Genomic DNA, 20,826 nt, shown 5'->3' on the forward strand with positions numbered 1-20,826 from the left:
CAAGGACAGGTATTTGCCACATGGAAGCAAGGATTAAAATTCAGTCATTTTTTTAAGTTTAGATGTTTTTTTTTTTTTCAGTTTTGAGGAAGGCATAATGAACTATAGGTAATAACATACCATCTAATCACTACGAACACACAAAATTTAGATACCTTGCCAAAGTAGTGTTAGAAAATAATAATGGCAAAAACAAAATATAACTGAAATTGGAAAAAATAAATTTTAAAATATGAAATATCATTGAAGGTACTAAAAACTTTTCTAGAAATTTTTATTGGGTTGCCAATATTTTGATAGAAGTTTAGGTTTTCAATATGGAACCACAATTTAGCTTTATCTGCTTGATGGCAACATCAGAACCTTTCCATTTTCCATAGAAAACCGTTGCATATGTGCCAGAACCAAGTTTTCTTACATCTTCAAGGTTAGAATTCACTACAAGAAAATCGGTCTAAGCCGGCGGTAGGCCTTAAGACCGCAAGCTTTGATTTAAGGGGGTAGGTCTATCGTCTTAGGTAAAGACTGCCAGCTTAGACAGAAAAGACCACCGCCCTTGAAGGTTGGTCCAAAATGGTTCAATTAACTCTAAAGCGGCAATACGTCAGAACCGCCGGCTTAGCATTAATAAAGGTAGCAGTTTTGACCGCCAGCTTAGATCATATTTGACTGCCACCTTAGGTCAACCAAAATTCTACATACCTTTTTAGGTGGCAGTCTGAACCGCCGGCTTAGGTTCTATTTGACCACCACCTTAGGCCAGTGAAAACTCTAGTTGCCTTCTTAGTGGCGGTCTGAGCCGCCGGCTTAGGTCCTATTTGACCGCCGCCTTACAGCTTGTTTATGGCTAAGCCGGTGGTTGCATGATAGTTGGCTTTGATATTTTTTTTATTTTTTATACTAGCTTAATTCCATGACAAATCTCATTTTAATACTTGTTCAATACAAATCTCATGACAATTGATACATAAAAAACAATTTAAATAAAAATGCAATTAAAACAAAATCTATTAATTCAATTATTTATTATTATAATATCCAAAACAAATTGTTTAAATACAACATCCAATTGACGTATAAAAGTACAAGGAATTTAAAAAAAAATCCAATTTCCAAGATAATGTAACATGTCTTCCAATGCAAATCCATTTAACATAATGGTTGAACCTGCAAATTATACCATATAAATTTTTAGGGAATGGATTATGTTTATCAGTAAAAAAATTGGTCAATGCTCAAAATACAAGATCAAGTAAAATGAAGTGAATTGGTCAATTCTCACTTTGTAAGGGCTTACTTTGGCCAACTTGGATGTTTGATACTTAAGTTGCAAAAGAATGTCAGTTTAAATTATTAAAGAACTCCAAGCTAAATAAAATCTCAATATAAAGATCTAATAAAAACACAAACAAAAAATAATAATAACTAAATCACATATGACCATATAAATATCTCCAAGCTATAGAATTCAATTAAAACGAGAAACTGAATCTACACCAGTGGCAGCATGGGAAAATACCATATAAATAGAATGATCCTGTTAGGTCCTCCAACTCTCAAAATTACCCTGGCCCATTCTGAGATAAAGCCCAAAAAATGCAGGGTTTCTTAATCCATTTTCTTACAGTTCAGCCTGCATCAAGTCTCTTCATGGTCTCCTTAGCATATCCATGCATATGGTGTCTCAACTCTCATGCATGAACATTCCTACCACTAATCAGGTTCAGTTGACTAACAAAAGTTATGACTAATTGGAAAGGATTAGTTCAGTTCCCCAAAAGTTTCATTCCAATGTTATAATTAGTTATCCAATCCTTGGAACTCCCACAATAACAATTTATGAATATATATATATATATAAGTGAAAATATAAGTCAATTCAGTGACTACCTGAACACATCATGGCAATAAATGTGTCTCCTGATTGCTAGTTGGAAAACCCATTAAGCAGTGGCCCGGCATTCAAAATGCCCACAATAGGTCCTCCAACGCATTGACAAAGTTAAAGGCTGCATTATCCTCCAAAGGTTCTAATTGCTCAAGTAAATGATCGGCCTCATTAACAAGTGACTCAGACTTTTTAATCAGAATCCTACAGAAGTATGTACTTGATTAAAAATAAATTAAAAGAAGAGAAAAAGGGAAATAGGTGATAATTTTTGGATTGTCCTGGTTCCCGTTGTACATAGGTATAAAATCAACAAGTAATGTATACCTGATTGGAATATCAAATCCAGAATCTCAGAGTGAATTTAGCAAGAACATGTATTCACTTGTTTGTTGGCACAAACTTGCAGCCCTGATAAAGCAAGCCCATATCCCTGCATCTATCTTGTAATTTTGTTATTTGTAATTTCTGTCTTATACAAGCCAACAAACTCATTCCCGAAACTTCTTGAAGGTTGATAGCAAGTCAAGGGGTAATTAACCAAAGCAAGTCAAGGGGAGTTGCTAAAATAGAATTTTCTAAAGGGCATTTATGTCAGACAGTAGGAGAGAGTTTAGAATGGACTTAAGATGATCCCTATATTAGGCAAATTAGAGAGAGAAAGAAGGATCATGTGGAGAGTGTGATTTCTCAAAAGAGAAAATCATGTTCTCTGCTGGATTGCAGTCTAAAAACCAGCCAACCATATGGTTCTTATGCATTGACCATGGCTAAATGAACATCCTACGCTATGTGGTTCATAACTGGTATAATTTAATGATTATTTAGAGATCTCAATAGGAGAGAAATTTACTTACCGTTTGTATAGCCTTCTTAAGAGCAGCTACATTCTCGACAGATGTGGATGCATCGATGGTGAAATCCACAACGTCTGACATGTCTGGACTTCGGTAGAAATTGCTAATTGGATTTGTAAGTAGAACAGAGTTGGGATAGTAAACTTTCTCCATGTCATATCGGAGGAACACTGTTGTCAAGATGTTCATTTCTTCCACAATCATCTGTAAAAAGGAAAAACTCACTAGCTTGGATTTTAACTGAAAAACTCACTAGCAAGTATGGGAAGTGCTCATGCAATTGACTGACCTTTGTTTTTTTGGAATGGTGATGGTGATGGATTTTGAGAGTATATGGTGTAACTTTCCCTTGGAAGGATTGATTTCTATATATTATTTTGGGACTTTTCTGTTCTGAGTTCAGATCAGTTGAGTTGCCATGAAATTCATGGACTTGCATTAACAATTGACTGGGTTGATGATCACATTTTTGGCTTTCATTTCACCTGCATTTTTTTATGCCCTTTCACCTGCAAACTGAACTTTGAAATTGCTCCCTGCTTAACAAATTGGGGAATCTTATAAAGATCCTCTATGCAAACAAATATATTTTCAGAAGAGGTCTCAACCAGAAAATCTGATTGACATTAGCTTCTGTGTTACATGAGCACATCTATAAAATATAGACTTGATTTAGGTGTAAATAGGGATGTAAAAGATCCAATGGTATTGATTAAATTGTGAGCCTCTGCTATGGATTTTTCTTGCTTTAGCTACATCATGTGGTTTTGCCCCATAACCTCCTCTAATGCCCATACTCAGTGCATTTTACATATGCTCTATCTTTCCTCATGTTCTGCCCTGGCTCATAGCAACAAAATTCAGATAAAGTTTGAATCATTATAACTTCTCAGGGTCTTCTTATGATGTTCTGAACATGAATAAAAAAGGGATACTATAGAAACATGAATTTATGAATACAAAACAACCTTTAGTTATGCTATTTTTTCTTTGGGTAGGGTATGGCTTCACCAGTGCTGAGAAACCTTTTGCAGCAAGCTAAAGTTAAGGATGGTGTTAGATATATCAAGATTCCAGGGGTACCTTCTGAAGCTGTTTATGCATTTATCCGCTTTCTGTACTCCTCCTGGTACACCTAAGTTCCATATCCTCTCATCATCTAAATGAATATGTCCTTGATGCTCATGCACAATAGAAACTAATCTAATATCTTTAAGAGCTTTTCCTTCCATTGTCATTAGTAACATATTCTTGTTAATTTTAGTTTATGTTCTTGATAATGCAGTGGACTTTAAGTCCCTCACCTACAATAGTCTTTAATCTTTAAAAAAAAACTGTTTTATTCTTGTTAATTTTAGTTTATGTTCTTGATAATGCAGTGGACTTTAAGTCCCTCACCTACAATAGTCTTTAATCTTAAAAAAAAAAAAAAAAAAAACTGTTTTTCCCATCTTTCATCCATAAAGACCAACTAAATGATCGGGTACCCCTTAAATTGAGCATTAAGGCAAGAGTTTATAAGAGTTGAGATGGATGAAAATATGAAAGTTGAATTGATTCTTGATCTTCCATGCTAGTGTAAAACCTGGGTTCTAATAATCCATGCTTTTAGAGTTTCTAGCCAATCCAAATTTTGGGTTGTATATACATTCTGTCTTAATTTAGATTTCACATGTGCATCTCAATGTTGTTCATCTGCAAGTATAAACTTACATTTACAACTTTGACATTAGGAGTGCAAATATGGTAACTGATTGGAAATTTTTCTATTTTCCACTGATTTTGGCCTTGCCCCTTCAAAATGAAAGAAAATTCAAGCCATGCCTGCCAAAGTTGGACATTCAATTTAACATATATTTGCAGTGTAAGAATAAGGATTCACTATATTCCAGCAATAGTACCATCACTAAGGCTACACCTAACATAGAAGGGAGTAGATCCAACAAACAGTCTAGTTGGGGTCATTAATATAAGCATAATTAGCCAAACTACCTTCTTTACATGGATATTAGTTCTTAAAAAGATTGAGATATGAATGGATGTCTTTAAGTATAGATAAATAAGGTGGTATGCAAATAAAGTTTTGATTGTTACCGACCAAAAGTAATAATTCTCTTACCTTTATCTGTCATTTAAAACATCAGATTTCACCTTAGTATTAGCTTTCGACTTCCCAGTCAACATATCTCAGGGAAATTATGATATTAAAAAATCATTATAATGGTTTTATAAAATCATTATAATATTAACAAATCATTATAAAAACACCACTCATAAAGCTACATAGTCTAGTGGAAAGCATCAAAATAGAATTGATCACCACTAGTGCAGGTTTGTACCACACAAACCAAACAAACTAGTGCACTTTGCTAACAAAAGGTTCCCCTGTGTTCGGGGATGATCATACTTTTCCTGTTATGCATGAAGTTCCAGGATCTATAAAAGGGCCCTAAAAGGAACGTTCAAGATACTTCCATCAACCTGACACACAGACTTCCGAGAGGCGTCTCTGAGCTTGGAGAACAACTCTCATAGAAAGCCCGAACTTCATTGTTCAGATTCCTATTTAGATATGGTTCAGAATTCTTACCTCGAGACTTCACTTGCAACCTCAATTCCCTTGTTTCCTTCAGCTTTCATGACCTTACAGACCAATCCTGTTGATTCAACATTTTCGGCATTCTCCCCATCATCTAACCCTTTTGAGCATGAACAAGGAAATGAATGATATTAGGTAAGAAAGCATGGATGGCTATTGTCCATTGACTTGTAGTGCCTCATTTGTAGTTTTTCTATGGCTTATTTTCATATTATGATGTTTTGAAATGTATGGAATCAATCAGTGGTGTTTTATTGCTTGGTCACGGGGTTTTAAAGATCACTAACCTTTCCCTGGTTGGTATGTGGTTGATACTATTAAAGCATCCACCATACTCATGTTCAGTTTAATTATAGATCTGCATGTGATAAGATGTGATATCTATGGATAACCACAATCTCTCTATAAGACAATGATGCCAAAACATATTTCTACCATGAAAGAATAATTATTGTTTTGGAAATTATATTTATAGATATCAGCATCATACCTATTTCACTAGGTAAAAAAAGCACTTTCGTTTTTTTAATCATTTTATCACTTGATATATTTTGTTGTTTCATAATATAGGTATACAGATGCTGCAACTTTTCTACTTAGATGGGGCTTAGCAGCAGATAAACGTCATGTTGTGAACAATCAATGTAAAGTAAGAAATTCCAATTTTATGCTCTTTTGTCATCCTATAATTACATGTTACCAAATATTGATTGACACTAGAAAGACAAAATCTAGTATATATAACCTCTACAAACCTTTTCTTTGTCATCTAATGTCGTCTATTTCTTGGGACCGGAACTTTGATGCAGTCCATGGAACCATGAAGCTAACTTCTTAATATAGTTCAATCTTGTATGTTGACCATCACATTGAGTCTTGACCATGAGTTGGTATTCTGCCTCTCTCATGTGGATCTTAAAGTTGTTAAGATTGTTAATTTTTGGACTACAAAGTTGGTTTCTATGCTTGTTTAGGAAAGGCGGATTGGTCTAGTGCGACAACTTATAACTTTATTATTTTGACCTCATGATATGTTAAAAGTACAAAGTAGATTGATCAGTAGCATTTGCTAATTCTCTCTGTTTACCTCATCCTGTCTTTTTCTTCTATTTTCTTCTCATTCTTTTACTCTGAATAAATATTGCAGATGAACATGGTATGGGAGTAGGATTGATCCAGCAATCCTTTCCCTAGTTTAGTCTATTTTCATTTGTCTTCTTGTGGGAATGGGTTCTGTTTCTACTGGGGTTTCTGCTACAAGATAGTTGTCCACCTTTCTCTTTTTTTCTCTTATACGATGCACTAACCATGGTGGTTGACTGCTGTATTGCTGAGGCAGTGTGGAAGTGTCTCATCTCCTGAAAGGAAAACCCAGAAGATGAGTACTGTGGTACAGATTGTGTGGTACAAACTATCTTCCTGCGATTTCCTGCAAGGTCATTGTATCTCTTGTTAGTTAAGATGATTTGGGGGATTTTGGGATTCCTGCAAGGTCATTCCTGAAGGAGATTAATTTTATCTTTTAGTTTTTTTCTTTGTTAAGATGATAAAACAAACTTGGATCTAATCTGAATCTAATCCAAGACCCTAGATCCGATCTAATTTTGGATCAATCCAGATTTAAGTTTTAGATAATCAGATTGGAGTTGGATGTGGCTGGATCGAAATCTAACCTAATTACAACCTAATCAGAATATCAGCTATCACCAACCCAATGGGAGCTGAAGATAAAGCTTCAGCACTGAAGGAGAAGAACCTTGTTGAGGAGTAAAGTATGTTGCAGAGTGAAATTCCAAATATTTCTTGTCAATATGGAGAGAAGAGTCCATAACTAATTTCAGGGAACATAGAGTTCTCTGTGGAAGAATTCCACAATGAGCTTGAAAAAACATCTTCAGGTGAAAACATGATAAAAATACATCTTCAGGTAACAGTAAGAAAGGTTGCCTCCTCAACTATGAATTCCCTAGGTATTTTCTTGTTGAGACATATTTGGTTTCAAGGCTGACCATAATTTAGTTTTTCTTGAGACTTGCTTGTTCCCGGGGTTGAGAAAAAACTGTGTTGCTAGACCATATGTATATTGATTGTAGCTTCAAGTGTTCGAAGCCTAAGTATGTGCATGCATGAACTAACATGTATACTTTAGCTCCTTTCCTCCCCTCTAATCATCATAAAGGAATGTAATGTTCTTAAAGACAAGTTGCATTAAACAGTTAAATTCAAAATATTGTTAACACAGTAAATGAAAACGTAGGTAGCTACAACCATACAATGAAAATGGATTATTCATGCTCTATGCTTCATGTTTTTGTTTTCTTTTTTTGACGAATGATAATAAATTTATTATTTCAGAAGCTGATTTAGAGTGAGTTTATACAACATCCCAGGGAGAGGCGCAAGCTGCAGCCCCTCCTTGAATCTTACAAGTAAACTAGGAAAGAAAAGCAAGAATCACAACTGAGCCCAAAACAATTCTTCCCTATTTACCCCTTGCTTGGCTAACACATCTGACAAAGTATTTGCTGATCTCCCCACCCACTATATAGTGACTAACATATTCCTTGTCAACCAACTAAATTTCTTCATTTCATTCTTGTAATGCCACATAACCTCTGTAATCTAAAGAGCTATACTCGAAGTAGCAAGGAAGAGAAGAGAACCACAGAACTGAAGAGAATGTCGAACTGTTCTATCCAGTCGACCAGTCCTTTATTTATAGATGAATATGGTACAAGGTACAAGAAATTACTGGGATGCCCCTGATTAGTGATGGGACACCCAGATGACTTAAATCATTAAACAGGATTAGGCCCAGGCCCATTAACACAAGCCCAGTTACAAGATAAGTTAAACATAAGAATGGGCTAATAAGAACTCTTATCAGCCAAACATCACTCTAACATTCTAACACTCCCCCTCAAGCTAAGCATGAATATCAATCATGTTTAGCTTGCCAAATATGTCCCTGAACTTCGTTGATGCCAGCCCTTTAGTTAATACATCTGCAATCTGCATCTCTGATGGAGTATAAGGCACACAAAGTTCTCCTGAAATAATTCTCTCTCTGACAAAGTGTCGATCAATTTCAATATGTTTTGTCCTGTCATGCTGCACAGGATTGTTGGCAATGTTGATAGCAGCTTTATTATCACAATACAGCTTGAGAGGACCCTCAGTCTTGATACCAAGCTCATTAAGGAGAGTCCTGAGCCATAAGAGTTCAGCAACCCCGTGTGCCATAGCCCGGTATTCTGCTTCTGCACTTGATCTAGCCACAACATTCTGCTTCTTACTACGCCATGTGACTAGGTTTCCTCCCAAGAATGTACAGTAACCTGAGGTTGATTTTCTGTCTCCAACGGACCCAGCCCAATCAGCATCAGTGTAGGCTTCAATTTCAAGTCTGCTGTTTTTTCTGAATAGAATTCCTTTCCCTGGGCAAGTTTTCAAGTATCTGAGGATTCTTTCCACTGCTCTCATATGAGGGACCTTTGGTGAGTGCATGAATTGACTGACAACATGCACTGCATAGGCAATATCTGGCCGAGTAAGGGATAAGTATATCAGTTTTCCTACCAACTTTTGGTACCTTTCCTTATCACAGTATTCCTCACCCATTGATTCTTGTAATCCATGGCTTGGTTCTATTGGAGTGTCAGCTGGCCTGCACCCCATCATGCCTGTTTCTTCTAGGAGATCTAGCACATATTTTCTTTGACATATGTAGATTCCTTCTCTTGATCTAGCAACTTCAATTCCAAGAAAGTATCTCAGATTTCCTAGGTCTTTGATCTCAATTTCTGAAGCTAAGAACTCCTTCAGCCTCTTCATCTCTTTCACATCATTTCCAGTAATCACCATATCATCCACATACACAATGAGTGTTGTAAGTTTGTCATCCTGTCTCCTTGTAAACAATGTATGATCTGCACTGCTCTGAGTGTACCCTACTTTCTTCATGGCCAAACAAAGTCTCTCAAACCATGCCCGGGGAGATTGCTTCAAACCATATAATGCTTTTCTTAGTTTACATACCTTCTTTCCAACATCATATCCAGGTGGAGGTTCCATGAATACCTCTTCATGAAGATCACCATTTAGGAAGGCATTCTTCACATCTAGCTGATGAAGTTCCCAAGCGAATTTTGTTGCTAGTGACAGTAGAACCCTGATTGTGTTGAGCTTTGCTACTGGGCAAAGGTTTCCTTGTAGTCAATTCCTTCCTTTTGTGTAAATCCCTTTGCTACAAGTCTGGCCTTGTACCTCTCAATTGACCCATCTTCCCTGTGCTTTACTGTGAATACCCACTTGCACCCAACAGTGCCTTTCCCTTCTGGAAGGTCCACCAATTCCCATGTCCTTGCTTTCATTAGGGCTTTCATCTCCTCATTCATGGCTTCTTTCCACCTTGGATCAGATGCCGCCTTTGAATACCTGGAAGGGACACACACAGAGGAAAGAGCAGACACAAAGGAATGATAGGCAGGGGATAAGTGTGAGTAAGAAACATAATCGGCTATGGGATGCCGAGTGGTACAAGAACAAACAGGCTTACGGAGAGCAATAGGAAGATCCAAATCTGAATTGAGTGAATCAGAATTACCTTGGATTGCAGAGACAGATTGATCTGAGTTCAACTGGTTGCAATCATGAGGTTGAGGGGCCTTCTTCCTTCTACTGTATGTAAGTATCTCTTTTTCTTGTTTACTGGAACCTTCAGGAGCATCAGCGAATCTGGAGAAGCAACTGGCACAGTTGAAGTCTCACTAGGTTGACCCGGAATGTTACAGCTAGTAGTAGTGGAAGGTGATGAAATGGGAACAAAAAAGAAGGGAAAATGAGAATCCTCTTCCAACCCACTACTCTCCCCCTGAAGAGGATTCTGAGAAGACTGGAAATAGGGTTGAGACTTAAAAAAGACTACATCCCTAGTGACATATTTTTTCTTGGAGACAGGATCATAACACTTATACCCCTTCTGCGTAGGAGAGTACTCCAAAAATATTCCCTTTGTAGCCTTAGGATCCAGCTTGGTCTTCTTTGGATCTTTCACATGTATGAAGCATGTACAACCAAAAACCCGTGGGGGAAGAGGAAATTCTGAAAGAGTGGGACACAAAACAGAGAAAGGGGTCTTCATACCCAGTACCTTAGATGGCATCCGATTTATCAGGTAAGATGCAGCAAGAACAGCTTGAGACCAATATTGCTTGGGCACATTGTGCTGGAAAAGAAGGGCTCGAGCTGTCTCCAATAGATGCTTGTTCTTGCGCTCAGCAACCCCATTTTGCTGAGGGGTGTAAGCACATGATGATTGATGTAACATGCCTGCATCTTCCATGAATGAGTTCAGGGATCTTTCAAAGTATTCAGCTGCATTGTCTGAACGGAATTGCTTGATCTTTGTATCAAATTGTGTTTCAACCATCTTGCAAAACATCATAGTTATCCGAGGAACTTCTTCACGTCCTTTCAACAGATAAATCCAAGTGCGCCGAGAATAATGGTCAATAAAACTGATAAAGTAATGGAAGCCATCAATGGAAACAATGGGTGAAGGACCCCAAACATCAGAATGAACCAAATCAAAAGGGGCTTGAATTTCATTACTAGAAATTGGATACATTGATCTACATTGTTTTGACATTTGACACACATCACAAATTAAACTCTGACTCGGAATGCCCTTACATAATTCGGGAAACAACATTGCTAAGGAAGAAAAAGACAAATGACCTAGCCTAGCATGCCACAAGTGCAGCCTAGCTATTGACTCCACACTTTCCGGACTAGTAGTAGAAGCTTGCAAGGCTGAGCTGACATCTTCATCAAAATAGTAGAGGCCCCCATACTCATGACCACTCCCAATCGTTCTCCTCGTCAATCTGTCCTGGAAGACACAATGAGAAGGAAAGAAAGTTATATTGCAGTTCAAGTTTTTTGTAAGCTTTGAAACAGACAACAGATTTGAGGTAAGACTAGGAACATGTAGGACTGATTTAAGAGAGAGATCCTTGCTTAGGTCAACCACACCCTTTCCAGAGATGGTGGAGAGGGACCCATCAGCTACTCTCATCTTATCCTGGCCAGACAACAGATGATATGTGGAGAATAAGGAGGACATATGTGTCATATGGTCAGTGGCTCCGGAATCAATCACCCAAGAGGTAGAATTAATGGAACTAGATGCACTAAATGCAGAGGTTGTACCTGATTTGGCAAGAGAGGTGGAAGCTAAAGAATTGTTCTTCAGACGGGCTAATGCCCGACTGAGAACCTCTACCTCACTAGCTGTGAAGCCCAAAGTACTTGGTCCAGAGGAGTCGGCAGCCTGCCTTGCAGTGGAAGATGACACTGTCTGAATACTCTGTGAGTTGTCACTATTGTTGTTGGTGGCAAGATTCCCACTTGTTGTGTGGCCCTTATGTTGCCTTTTGTCCTTTCTCAGAGCAGCTGGCTTCAGATGAGGGTACAGGACCCAACATTTCTCCTTTGTGTGTTTCTCACCACCACAATGTGTACACTTGAGGGACTTCTTGTCTGAAAATCTATTCCCCTTAGTGGAGACTAAGGCTGAATGTTCTCCAGGTAGTTCTGTTGACTGTGTCTGGAAGTCAACTTGCATCTCCTTTCTCCTTACTTCTTCATTCCTCACTAGGTAGTAGACATGGTGAAGCTCAGGTAATTCATCTCTCCCTAGAATCTGTGACCTTATACCTTCATATACAGGGTCAAGACCCACCAGAAACTTGAAGGCTCTGCCCTCCTCAATCTGCTTATCATGCCTCCCCTTATCATTAGCATTTTCCCAATCCAAAATCAAATGGTGGTCAAGCTCTTCCCAGAGGCCTTTCAGTGTTGCAAAGTAGGTTGCCACGGACATGTCTCCTTGCCTTAGGGCTGCAATGTCTTGGTTCAGCCTGTAGATTCTAGCATTGTTCTTTTTCTGGCCATATGTCTTAGATACTTTCTCCCAAATTTTAGCAGCTGTGGGGAAGTGATGAACAGTTCTGGCTACCCTAGGAGTCATAGAGGCCAGCAACCAAGACATGACTGTGGCATTTTCCTTGCGCCACACGGTGTATTCAGGACTGCCAATTTCTGGTTGTTTCTTGTCTCCATCCAAATAGCCTGTGAGGTCACGAGAGGTAATGAACAGCATTGCTGAGACAGACCACTCTTTGAAGTTATACTCATCTAGCAGCACACTTGTAATCTGTAAGCTATGCAGATTAGGGTTTTCCAGGTTTGAGGACCTTGTAACAGGTCTGTTATCTCTAGAGGAAACTTCACCGGATAGTGAGGACATCCTGACTTCAGTCCAAGAGTTGTTCACAGTGCTGTAGGTGGTTCTGTTTAGGCCTGGCCGAAGTGGTCACAGTGTTCACAGTGCTGGTAGAAGTGTTCACAGTTCGGGTACTGTGCAGTGCTGTTTAGGACTGGTCGAAGTAACTGAACCAGTTCACAGTGCTAGTAACTAAAGTTACTTCAGTTAGGGCTTGTTCTGCAACCTGAAGTAACTGTGCAGTGCAGTAACTGAAGTTTACAAGTAGGACTGATAAACGACCTGAAGAGAATCTGTAACTGAAGTTACCACAGTTCTGCCCAAGTCTTGCTAGGGCACGAAGCTGCAACTGTAGAGAAGGCTAAGTCTTTACCACTTGTTCTACACAAGTCTTGCTGGAGCACGAAGCTGCAACTGTAGAGGAAGCTCTCCCCCTTTCGGCTAGTGCTAGGACTGCTGAAATCAGTCCTCAACTAGGTCTGTCCTATACAAACCTCTCTTAGTAGCCCAATAGCTACTATTTGCTGGAGATAATCTAGTAGGACATCTACTTCTGGGTCTTACTTCCCTTGAGTCCTACAACCAAGAGAAACCCTAGGTCCGAACTTGCTTTACTCTCTTACACTCCTAGGTCTTCATTGCAGCAACCCAGAAAAGGAAGAGAGAAGATGAAAAGACAGCAAGGGAAAAGAGTGCGCCTGCTGAAACCAGGAAGGAGCTAATGCTCTGATACCATGTAATCTAAAGAGCTATACTCGAAGTAGCAAGGAAGAGAAGAGAACCACAGAACTGAAGAGAATGTCGAACTGTTCTATCCAGTCGACCAGTCCTTTATTTATAGATGAATATGGTACAAGGTACAAGAAATTACTGGGATGCCCCTGATTAGTGATGGGACACCCAGATGACTTAAATCATTAAACAGGATTAGGCCCAGGCCCATTAACACAAGCCCAGTTACAAGATAAGTTAAACATAAGAATGGGCTAATAAGAACTCTTATCAGCCGAACATCACTCTAACATTCTAACAACCTCTTCAGGATTTTTCAACCAACCCACCACCACTTTGGAATCCCCCTCGATTGTTAGGTGTTGTACCCCTAGCTGGTTTGCAAATTGCACCCCTTGTATAGCATCTAATGGTTTTGCCCCGATGGAGTCCTCAATTCCTAAGGGACCTCAGTAGAGCAACAAAATCTCTCCTTTCTCATTTCTCAAAGCACCCCCCATTCTGGATAATCATGGATTACCCATGCACCTTCCATCAAAGTTCAACTTCAATGAGCCTTTGGATGGAGGAGACCAGCTTGTAATTGACTTGTCCTTTAGGGATGAACACCTCGTCACTGCTGACAAATTTCTCCAAAGGTCATTAAAGGAGAATTGATGAAAGATTTCCAAGGTCTTCAGCCAAGGTATTGCCCTATTCAACACACGGTCTTTCAATTCCTAACTACTACTTTCCTTTTCTTGAAAAATTCTAGCATTCCTTTCTTCCCAAAAAGTCCAAATCAAGGTATTACCCTAGCACCTTCCATCAAAATTCTAGCATTCCTAACTACTACTATTTTTGTAGGCCAATAAAAGGTAGAATGGTTGAAGAGCATGTGAACTTCTACCGGTAGACTCCAACTACTCCCAAACAACGAAAGTAGCCAAGCCCAAAGGTCTGCAAAAAAAGGACAAGATATTAATAGGTGGTAACAACCCTCACCGTGAGCTCTACAGAGGATACACCGATTAGGAGAAATACAGAGGAAATGTCTTCTTTTGTAGGTTATCTAGAGTGTTTACTTTCCCATGGAATACTTCCCAACAAAATGCCATAATTTTTGGGGAACTGGCCTACACCAAATTTCTTTTGACGGAAAGGGTTGGTGAGTAGAAAGTTGAGAGATGGACTTGAAGAAAGAAGAAGTAAAGGTTCCATTGGGTCTAGGAGTCCATGCCCTCCTATCTGGCTTGGAGGGATCCAAACAAACCTGATTAAGACAACCAAGCAAGACAGAAAGATATTCAATTTCATCATCCCTAAGTCCTCTACAAAACCCAAAATCCCATGTAGGATCTAAAGGTGTTCCCAAAGGTGAGACAAATTTTGAGACCACCTCTTTTTTGTACAAAGAAACAGAAAATAGAAAAGGGAACAAATCCTTTAAAGGTGTGTCTCCTACCCAAATATCCTCCAAAAATGAACAACGTTGTCATAACAAACTTCATACCTGATAAAATTGAGGAATTGAGGAAGGGTGTTGTGATTGGCCTTCCAAGGTGTTGCTAGGTTAGCTTGCCTTGATACACCAGCATCCCATCCATTCTCTGATCTCCCATGAATGCTTCACACCACTTCATGCTACAATCTCTCTCTTTCCAATGGCCATCGCTACAACCATTTCCCTAACAGAGCTTGATTTTTTCCAGTTACCCTCCCAAGTCCCAAACCCCCCTCTTCTTTACTTCTGCACACAATTTCCCAATTAACCAAGTGATCATTTTTTTCTTGTCCTGGCTCCCATAAGAAATCTCTCATCAACTTCTTCAGTTTCCTAGCTTCCCTAACTAGTATCCTAAATACAGACAAAAAATAAGTAGGTAAGTTAGCCAAGGTAGCTCTTATTAGGGTAATTCTCCCTCCTAAAGAGACATAATTCCTCTTCCATGAGGCTAATCTCTTCTCAAACTTTTCTATCACTGGGGTCCAAAATCTACTCTCCCTAGGATTTGTCCCTAAAGGAAGCCCTAGGTATGACATAGGCCAAGCAGAGATGGAACACTCAAGACACTCCGCAATAGCCTCAACCTCCCCTACCTCCAAATTTATACCCGCTATGCAACTTTTTTCCAAATTTATTCTCAAATTAGAAATACTTTCAAATCCTTCAATTAGCTCCTTTAGGTTTGCTACCTTTTCGCTAAACCTCCTTCACAAAAGATCATTAGGTCATATGCAAATTGAAGGTAGGTGACGGGGACTTGGTGTCTCCCTATTCTCCAACCCCTAATGGCATCTTCACTGTTAGCCTTAGTAATAATCCTACTAATCACATCAGCTACTAAGGTAAACCCTTGCCTGACACACCTGTAAGTTGGAAATAAGTCCCTCACCATACCACTTACCAGAATAGAGTAGTGACAAATACCGATACACCCAAAAATCCAACTTCACCACTTGTCCCCAAATCCACAAATTCGCATAACCTCTAATAGAAACTCCTAATCCACCAAATCATAGGCCTTTTCAAGATCCAATTTACAAAATGAAACCTCTCTTCCTAGACCTTTTCATTTCCTCCACACACTCATTCACAATTAAGATTTGGTCTGTTATTTGTCGCCCTTGAATAAAAGCCCCCTGGGTTTCATTAATGATAGAAGGGAAAAATGTTTTGATCCTCAACGAGAGCACTTTAGCCAAAATTTTATAGATGCTTGTCACCAGACTAATGGGCCTATAATCTTTTGGGTGGTTGGCATCATTCTTCTTAGGTACCAATGCCAAAAAGGTGGCATCATTCCAGGGCTTATAATGTGATTGTCTGCAAATTCCTTAAAGACTTCAACTAAATCCTCTTTCAGCACCTCCCAACAATCTTGATAAAAACCCATTATAAAGCCATCTGGACCTGAAGCCTTGGATCTATCCATTAGAAAGACAGCTTTCTTAATCTCTTCTTCCTTGAAATCCCTTTCCAACAGCCACCTTGCCATTCCGTCATCAATTCTTGGTCATTCCACCCCTTCCACGACTGCTCTCTCACTTAAATGTCTTCTATAAATCGATTTGAAGTGGTCCACAAATTTTTTGGCTATGTCATCCTGGTTGGCAATCACCTCCTCTCTATCTCTAGCTTGGTCACAAGATTCTTTCTATCTCCCATTTGCCAAGTCATGGAAAAATCTAGTGTTCCCATCGCCTTCCTTAATCCACTTGTGTCTAGATTTTTGTCTCCAACTGATTTCTTCCCTCAGTAACACATCTTCCAAATCCTTTTTCAATTGTCTCCTTAACACTCTGTCCTCCTCGGTCAACCCATTTTGAGATTCCTTTACATCCAAGTTTTCTATTCGAGAGATTAGGCACAATTTTTGCTCCTCAATTCTACCAAAATGATCTCTATTCCACTCTTTTATTTTGGCTCTCGACCTTTTTAATTTCTTATGAAACTTGATCCCCTTCCATCTTACCCCCCTCTTCTCCTCACCCCACCATTCCTTCACCTTTTTCACAAAATTTGGATGGGTAAGCCACATATTTTCAAATCTAAAAGGTTTGGGTCCTGTAGGAAAAAACTCAGTACCTGTCTAGATAGGACAGTGATCAGAAGTGACCCTAGGTAACGCTCTAGCAACCAAGTTTTCCAAACTATTCTCCCAAGTTAGGTTAAATAAGAACCTGTCCAACTTCGAACACAAAGGGGTTTCCTGAAGGTTGGACCAAGTGTAACTAGCTTGCAGCAAAGGTATTTCCTTCAATTCACATTCTTCAATAAAACCATTAAATTTCCTCATGCTTCATGTTTTTGTATTATTATTACTAATTTCACTATTGCTGTTGTTTTCTTTTACTTGATTCATATTACCATCTCTTGAACATGTGCATCATTGTGAAGCAAAACCTATTTTTGTTTTTGTGTAGTTTGAAGAGAACCACTTGTTTGCATGAGTTTGGTCTCTTGATTATTCTTGCCACTTGACAGGGATGTCTATCTAGTTTGCACTCAAATGACCTTAGCAAATGGATTAGTGAATCTACAAGAGAACCGGCCACTTTTCTCATTTGGGATTATATCTGATGTCCAATATGCTAATATTGGACCTAATAATAACTAATAATAAATATATGCACCAATGCAAAATTCATTCGCTTTATCCATTTGGGATTAGGGCTTCAAACCTAATAATAACTAATAGTCCCAATGCAAAATTCCCAATCACAAAATAATAAATATATGCACCAAATCCTTCTAACAGTATAAAGATCAATGACTTCAGAATGTAGAGATAACCCATGGAGACAGAGATGAAGATCAAACGCAAGAAAAAGATCTATTAAAAGGTATTTTTTAGTTAAAGCAAATAAATCTTCCTCCTTAGAATTCATACTCTTTATCCATATTCACACTATGCCAATTCATTAAATTTCATGCCACGGAGAAGTTTGTGATGGCTTTGCTTCCTGAATTCAAGTACTTCAAAAGGTAAAGACCATTACAAGTTAATACACATGACAAAATAATTAAAGTGAGAGAGAGTGAGAGAGAGAGATCTAATACCTGTTAGCTAGAGATATGTGTTGGTTTGCGCTGCTACAGTCGGTGGAATAGCCCCACCAGGTGTTGGTTCTAGCTTCTGCAGGACAAAGGAAGGGTGAAGGTGCTGATTCTATTTCTAGGTTTTAGAGAGAGAGAGAGAGAAAGAGAGATTCTAGCTTCCGCATGACAGAGGAAGGGCGAAGGTGCTGATTCCATTTCTAAGTTTTACAGAGAGAGAGAGAGAGAGGGAGGGACGACTGAGAGAGAGAAGCAGAACCTTTTTGTCGAGAAGCAGTGTTCTCCGCCAAAAGTTTCTGCTAGCACAACCTTTCCATCAAGAAGTGGGAGAGACTGGTTCAAATCCGGTTTAAGGCTATAACCGTTGTGCTAGTTCGTAAGGACCGTTGTGCAAGACCCCAAATCTGGTTTAAGCGGCGGTTCTTTTAAGAGCGCCACCTTATCTCTAGTTACAGCGGCGACCATAAAGACTGCCGGGTTAGAGCGTTTTTCTTGTATTGATTTTTAACTATTTGCATATAGTATGAATTAAAAAAAAATCCAATTATGCAACCGCAATAACATGAAGACCTTCCTAAACAAAACTCTCTCTCTTTTTTTTGGTATAAAAGCAAACTATCTATGATAGACTAGTTGCAACTCTTTGGTAGCTAAATGAGTATAAAACACAGATAGGTCAATTGAAACCAAGGGTATTAGAACATTTAATTGATCCCTTAATCTCAGCTTGCCAAAACAAGCTAATTGGTCAATTGAAACCAAGAGAAGTAAACTATTAATATCATTTATTTATTTGTCAACAAACAAATACCTTATGAGCTATGCTTAAGTTGATTGCATTGTGTTGTTGGTTCTTTTCTCTATGAGAAATGTGATTTCCTGATTGGTTTGAATCCTTGAAGGAAGAATCAGATGCAATTCTGTCCAACTTTTCAATGAGTGGACTTGAGTTCAATTTTCCAATGCCAATGATATCGGATGAACTTATGTGAGCACCCATTTCATGTCTCTTGGCAAGGATTTGGAAACATTTCTTCCACTAATGAAAAAATTAAATGCAATTCCATTTGATTCTTCAACAAATGGACTTAAACTTAACTTTTCCTCATCCATGAGATCCAAAAATTTATTTGAGGCTCCATCTCATGTCTTGACAGGGGTTATGAAACATCATCTCTAATAGGAGAAGATGAAAGTGCAAGGGGACTGTACTTCTTTTGATGGAGAAAGTGAAAGTTTACATAATGAAATATCCACTGAAGTTGCAATATCACCGGATAAAGTTTTGAAGCCATTACAATCACTGGTTAATGCTTTAACACTTGACTGTGGACCTACTTGGACTTTGAGTTTAAATGAAGGAAATCCACTGCTACATCCAAGTTTTAAACTATTCACATGACCTACATCAGTGGAATATTCTGACATCTCAACATCCTTATGTGGGGCTGGGGACCTTTTTTTTTTTTTTTTTTTGCTATTACAATAGGATTAAATTACATATATAGTTTCCCTCTCTATGCATATACAGGTGGGGGTAGAACTTGTCCAATGAAAATTACAGAAAACAATGCTATTCACTCTTTTATAAGTAGTATAGATATGTTTTTATACTAATATATTTCAAATTTAATCAAATTATAGATAAATGGATATCCAAATCCAACTTCAATAAATCAGATTTGAATTCGAATAAGAGGTAGGTATGTAAACCCCCTTTGTTGCGGTTGGTTGCAAAGGAATGATATTATAAGTAAAAAATAAAAGACAAAAATGAGAGAAACAGGGATACCTCTAGGCAGTGTTTGGTTTGGCAGAAAAATGAGAGAAACAGGAATACCTCTAGGCTGTGTTTGGTTGACATAAAATAAGAAACCGGAAATCCCTTTAGGCTCTGTTTGGTTTGTGGGATGGGGATGAGAAAAAAAAATATTCCCTTTTCTCATATTTGGTTTGAGGGAAAGAGGGGGATGGGGTGAGAAAAGTGTGGGATATTAGATCCCAAAATCATGGATTTGGGATCACACCAAAACCATGCGACCCTAGTGGAAAAATGCAAGAAACCGCTGTTCATTCTCTCTTTCGGCAAAACCAGTGACAACCACACCCTTCCCCATTCAAACCTAGAAACAGAGCAGCGGCGGCAGCTCCCCCTCTTAGCCACTCCCTTCCTCCCTCTCTCCTCTCTTCTTCTCTTTCTTCTTCTGGGTTCGTACATACAAATCTAGGTTCACAGACACAAATATAAGCTCTGCCATGGTAGAACTCATGTATGGGTTTGCAGACACAAATCGGAGACACTTCCTTCCTCTCTCCTCTCTTCCTCTCTTTCTTCTTCTGAGTTCGCAGACACGGTCACAGACACAGAACTTAGATCTGGGTTCGCATACACATATCGAAGACACTACCTTCCTCCCTCTCTTCTTCTCTTTCTTCTTCTGGGTTCGTAGATATAGTCGAAGACACTATGCTTTCTTCTCCCTCACCTTCTCTTCTCTTCTCCTTGAAACAATGTTTTCTTATTATTTTATCATGTAGAAAACCAAACAATGGAAGAGTAGATTTTTACATTTTCCCATCCCACCTAAATCTTCCCACAAACCAAACGAAGCCTTAGGGCTCAACTTTCTCTTTCTCTCTCTCTTATTTTGTTTTCGTTTATTTTCTTTCCTTTTTTTAGGAAAAATATCTAAAACTCACCATGAGTTATCAAAATTTCTGTTAAACTCACCACAACTTTTCAAAATGTCTAAAATCACCATGTTAGTAAGTTTTTACTTTCCAAAACACACATTCCGTTAGTGCACCGTTAATGCTTCTTAACAGAAGCGTCCATGTCAGCATAAATAATAATTTTTATGATTAAATTACCCTTGAATGGTGAGTTAGAGGAAAAGGGTGCACCGTTACCCAATCTTTATA

General features: G+C 38.6%; 1 long non-coding RNA gene across 1 annotated transcript; it reads right to left on the reverse strand.

The window, feature by feature from the left end:
• Nucleotides 1-4,420: 4,420 nt before the first annotated feature.
• LOC148879444 (uncharacterized) lies at nt 4,421-18,216 on the reverse strand. Its single transcript, XR_016104228.1, has 2 exons — nt 17,908-18,216; nt 4,421-5,444 (listed from the first exon to the last, which is right to left on the reverse strand). It is a non-coding gene; the product is annotated as an uncharacterized LOC148879444 (long non-coding RNA).
• Between the last annotated feature and the right edge of the window lie 2,610 nt (nt 18,217-20,826).

Source organism: Nelumbo lutea, chromosome 1, assembly GCF_056320005.1.
Source record: "Nelumbo lutea isolate HS-2025 chromosome 1, American lotus-T2T, whole genome shotgun sequence".
Taxonomy (NCBI): Eukaryota; Viridiplantae; Streptophyta; class Magnoliopsida; order Proteales; family Nelumbonaceae; genus Nelumbo; species Nelumbo lutea.